The sequence below is a fragment of the Callithrix jacchus genome, chromosome 3, assembly GCF_049354715.1.
Source record: "Callithrix jacchus isolate 240 chromosome 3, calJac240_pri, whole genome shotgun sequence".
NCBI classification, from domain to species: Eukaryota; Metazoa; Chordata; class Mammalia; order Primates; family Cebidae; genus Callithrix; species Callithrix jacchus.
The window spans coordinates 97259004-97264777 of NC_133504.1; the positions used below are offsets into that span (position 1 = coordinate 97259004).

The 5774-nt window shown below is 40.6% G+C and overlaps 1 pseudogene; it reads right to left on the bottom strand.

Annotated features, from left to right (window-relative positions):
* Window positions 1-3273: 3273 nt before the first annotated feature.
* Window positions 3274-3371, bottom strand: LOC118152433 (small nucleolar RNA U3; annotated as a pseudogene).
* Window positions 3372-5774: the final 2403 nt, after the last annotated feature.

The following is a 5774-nucleotide window of genomic DNA, read 5'->3' on the forward strand; positions in this document are numbered from 1 at the left end:
TTTTAACACCTAAGTGAGATTTGAGTCTGTGGTATCCTTGTTTGACAGGGAAATCTTTAATGCGTGTGCCTATGCTTGGACAAAGAAAACATTTACTGAGAAAGTATCCTTTTCCTCCCAAAAGAGGAAAAATTCTTTTTACTGTTTTAAGTGTAAATATAGTTGGCAGAGAAAATTTAATGAACAACACATAAAAATTCCATTTAGCCACTCCATGGGAAGTGGTAGTTGCAGACACAGCCAGGTGATTCTTTTGCTACAAAGTGGCTTCTAGAAGGTAATCTGATGTATAAATAGAAGGATCTTTATATTATTTTACTTTATTGTTTTATTAATGGGAAAGTCTTCAATAAGTATTGTTTGCGGACACCATAAAGCCTACTTAGCCTAAAAGAAAAATTTAACAAAAAAATATTACATCCTTCTTTTTGGATAGGAAAAGCAACCAAAACCCACAAGATTCTAAGAGGTCATCAGAGTATTAGCAAACAAAATGCTGAGGTTGGTTATAAGTAGCATAAGCAGAAACAGGCTTCAAAACTAATGACACCTGAAACGTCCACTGGTGACAAGTAGAATTCCATGATCTGGGGAGGAATGAGTTCGACTGGGGTCTAGGTAAATGGGTTTCACAGTGTGGTCCCCAAGCCAGAAACTAAAAATATGTGTTATTAAACTATATGTATTATTGCTTAAACTTTATATGTAATTATCATGTTATATTTAATTGCTTACGTAACTATTATGCTGAACAAATAGAATTCAAAAGTGTGGAAACTCCAAGTCTATTCTTTATCACAAATACCCACTGCAAACTCTCTCACCTATCTTCTTGTCCCTGGATAAAAACTTGAATGGGTTACATAGTTTTTTTCAGTTACTTTTAGACATAATAACAGTCCCATTTAATGCAATACTCTTTCTTCTCTTTGTTAGTTCAGACCAATTTCAGGCAGAAATCTGCAGCAGGGAAGGGATTGGGATGTCTGGTCTGTGGTACCCATTCTTCCCTCAGGTCTCTTGCCACATTTCTAATTATTTCACCCCATCCAACATTTACCACAGTAACCCCACCCACTGGAGCAGGCTGGCAGGGAAGTAAAGACAAAAAGAAACAAAGGTCTTGCTAGAGTAGCTCTATTGTGGTCTAACGTTGGTGCTTTCCGACCACAGTGGATCATTAGAGCTGAACACTAAACTGCACCATTTCCTCAAGGGTGATACACCCTCCACCTAACCTTTCTGTATCCTCTACTTCCTACCTCCCTGCCCTAGTATAGACCCACAGCTTCCTACTGCTTTGGTCTCCTCATTCTGTCAGCCTCCCCTCTTGGGAAGGGTTTTTCATATAGCTTTCACCTGGCTGCCTTCTGTGGCAGCCGCCTGGCCAGTAGGACCTCATACATTCTTCCCACATCAATCCATGCTCCAGCACTGCCCACTGGCCTCACTCTGCCATCATAAGCAATTCCTGACATATCTGCCTTTGTTTTTTTTGCAAGTCAATGACCAGTCTCTTGTGTATCCCCAAATTCCAGGAGACACATAACAAGCTTGAATTCAGCTCCCTCAAAACCCTTCTCATTAGACTTGAGGTGAAAAGAAAGCACTTCCCTACCTACACTCCTGAAGGGAAGGGGAAGGAAAATGTGACAGCCCTCCAACAACTTACTGAAAGATACTTTCTCATTCCCTTTCTCCAGCCTCAACTCTCTTATATCCTTTAGGGAAGGTGTTGGATTAAGGGTGCAGAACCCAGGTTTTCTATTTCATTGCAAATCCTGCATGAATAATTTTTAATTGCTCTTTTGATAAGATGGTTGGATGGTTGTAGCCCTTCATCCCAGTATTTGCCCCTCACTCATTGTAAACTCTGCAAAGCATTTAGCTTCTGGAGCTTTACTTGTAAAATGAGCAATCTCGTATTTCCAGCTCAACTTCAATACAGTAAATAAATAAAAAGAGATTGCTAAGAAATGAAGTGTAAAGTTATATCATTTGCCTTATATATAAAATAAGGTGTATTCATAAGCAAAAAGAAAAAATTGGCCAGGCATCGTGGCTTATGCCTATAACCTCAGCACTTTGGGAGGCCAAGGTAGGAGGATCTCTTGAGCCCAGGAATTCAAGGCCATAATAATGCATCAACAATAAATCTAGACATCTCAGTGAGTACAGCTTTTCTACATCCATACGAAGAGGAGGTGTTTTCTAGACAAATCACTGCTGTTTAGAGAAAATTCAAACATAAATTTGGCATAAACAGAATAGCTCTCTCTCAGGTTAACTTGACACACACAGCCTTGGGGGTACATGAGTTTGTACATTGAACTTTCAAACAAACTGAAGGTTGAAACAACAGCACCTAACCCATTTTTCATAGGCCTAATTCTGACTTTTGTATATCATCCAATGAGCAACTATAAGCTTCCACTTGGGAAAGCTGCCTGCCTCCAATGGTTCAATTTGATAGCGCCATATCTTTGTATGTGCAACAGTGTTTATTTGGGCAAATATTTCTATATTCATTAAACGTTTCTCTCATAGTTATATATAAATTAGTGGAAAAAATTATCAAAACTTGTTTGATTTTATAGAACTTCCTTCAAACTTGCTTAGAAGAAAGGGTTCAATACAAGGGCATAGAATTATCCTGCAGTAACAAGTACCGAGGCCTATCCTCAGCAGCATCTAAAACAAAGAAATTTATCAGGATCCCATTCATTCAACAATTTTTTAAAATTTACTTATTGTACTTTAAGTTCTGGGGTACATGTGCAGATCATGCAGGTTTGTTGCATAGGTATACACGTGCCATGGTGGTCGTTTGCTGCATCTGTTGCCTTGTCATCTACATTAGGTATTTCTCCAAATGTTATCTCTCCCCAATCCCCCTACCCCCTGCTATTCCTCCCCTAGCTCCCCACCCCTAGGCCCCAGTGTGTGACATTCGCCTCCCTGTGTCTGTGTGTTCTCATTGTTCAACACCCACTTATGAGAACATGCAGTGTTTGGTTTTCTGTTCTTGTGTCAGTTTGCTGAGAATGATGGTTTCCAGTTTCATCCATGTCCCTGCAAAGGACATGAACTCATTCTTTTTTATAGCTGCATAGTATTCCATTGTGTATATGTACCACATTCTCTTTATCCAGTCTATCATTGACAGGCATTTGGGTTGGTTCCAAGTCTTTGCTATTGTGAATAGTTTCATAATAAACATACATGTGCATGTGTCTTTGCAGTAGAATGATTTATAATCCCTTGAGTATATATGCCATTGCTGGGTCAAATGGTATTTCTCGGTGTTCTACACATTCAGAGAAACTTCTCTGGTAACAAACTATAGAAACGATTCCTGAAAGCATAGTCTTTCATTCAATAATTTATTCAACAGATATTTATTAAATGCTTCTTATAAGCACTAAGAAATTGCAGTGAACAGGCCAGGCATGGTGGCTCATTTCTGTAATCCCAGCACTTTGGGAGCCTGAGGCGGGAGGATTACCTGAGGTCAGCAACTTAAGACCAGCCTGGTCAACATGATGAAACCTCATCTCTACTAAAAATACAAATATTAGCCGGGTGTAGTGGTGGGCACCTGTAATCCCAGCTACTTGGAGACTGAGACAGGGAATCACTTGAACCCAGGAGGCGAAGATTGCAGTGAGCAGAGGTCAGGCCATTGCACTCCAGCCTGGGTGACAAGAGCAAAACTCTGTCTCAAAAAAAAGAAAGAAATTGCAGTGAACAAGTCAGACAAGGACTCTGTCTTTATGGAGCTTACATTCTAGTGAGACAATGGGAAGGAACAAATTAGAACCATTGTGATTCAGGCTCTGAAGGAAATGAACATGAGGAGACCGAATGTAACTGGGGAATGACCTTGTACAGTGAGTGATCAGGGAAGGCCTCTCTGAAGAAAGGAGGTTAGAGCTGAGATGCAGGGGAAAGAATGAATCCCATGTACAAGGAGCTAAGAGAAGGACATTCCAGGTATTGAGAATAAAAATGCGAATGACTGGAAGAAAGCAAGAGCTCAAGTTGTTCCTAACACAGAAAAAGGGCAGAGAGCAAAGGGGAGAAAAGCATGAGGTGGGGTTAGGGAGGTGGGCGAGATCAAACAGCTCTCATTAGATTTCTTTTGGCTGAGAAGAACAAAAACCTACCTGAACAAGCAAGAGGGAATTTTACACAGAGTGGAATCTTGAAGCAACCTCAGAACAAGGGCAAAGAACAGGCTAGCCTACAGGGTACAGAACTGGGAAGCCATAAAAAATAAAGGTTATTCTCTGTCAGCTTCTTGGGATCACTGTGACCTCCTTGTATACCTGCTTCAAGTTCTCCTAGCGTCATCTGCCTGAAGTTTGCATGTGGCCAAGATGGCCACACCATGCTCAGATTAATTTGCTGTGCTGAACACCAGCTGCAGCTTTCTTCTATTTCCTGATTGACTAGCTCATCACCTTGAGCCAGGCCACACCTGTAGTAAGTCACTGGCCAGCCTACGTAAACACCTTTCTAGGACATGGTGCCCATCTCTCCTCCAATTACACTTGACCTGTGAAACAGTGTCACTCAGCAAAGAACATGACAGTAAACTGCAGAGATTTTGCAATAAAAAATTTCCCCTGAAGATTGTGTGGATGAGTGGGTGCCCTGAAATATATATTATACACGAACTAGTGGTATGACATACAGAATTTGCTTAGTTTTGTGATTGATTTTTTTTTCCCTGAGATGATCATTTTTTTCCCATGAATTTTCTTGGGAAGTATCTGCTCAACTACAGGATTCCACTTATAGCTGAAATATGTCCAGTGCCAATTCCTTCCTTCAGACAATTTTGTTATCATCCAAAACTTCTATGTACTAGCCTCAAAACATGTAGCTTACTAAAAAAAATTAAATCCATTAAACCTGAGATCTTCCATGGAGACCCAAAGAGTAGCTTTGCAAATGTGTGGCAGACATGAGGGCTCCCTTAAGCCCTGCCTATTTGTTACTTTAATGGAAAAGCCCTTTGAAGTGGATCAAAATGTGATTTTCAGTGGAGGAAGGATGATAAAACCCTTATGCTGGCAAAATATCAAAAACCAGGGCCTGAAATTGACTTCTTCATGTGAAATTTCTGTTTTATTTTCACCATAGGTCAAGAAATCCTTGGAGATTACTTGCAAAGCCTGTGTGCTCTCATCAGCTCCTTCCCTTTCCCACCTGACCAGGAGTGCCTTCTATGGTCCTCTGGAACAGCTGACTAAGAAGACAGCTGCCTCCTCAAGGGAGGAAGCCACCGCCTCTGTGAGTCAGTCAGTCAGTCTAGATATTGTCCTGTCTCAGAAAGTTTGCTGCTGGACCACAGGGGAAGCAAGTAGTAGGGGCTGCAACTCACCTCCTGCATTGGTCTGGATCCTTTGCATATCAAACACCTCCTGCTGGTATTCCTAGAAACCACCTATTTAACATGAAAGCAAAGCACCATTGTCAGCTTGATTAAAGTACATAATGGAAATAATAATAGTGCTTGTAGTGCTTGATATCTGCACGGAGCTTTATGGAGCATTTTTACAGGCATTATTATCGTTACAATGGGCACCATTTAATTCAGCAGTTGCTCTAGGCCAGACTTCGTGTTAAGTGGTTTATACATATAATTTCATTTAAGGAGTGGGTATCCACAATGAGCTCTGAGATATGGGAATGAGTCTTATTATCCCATCTATTTAATGTGGAAATTCAGGTTCAGAGAGGTTTTGTGAATTGCCCAAAGTAACAGA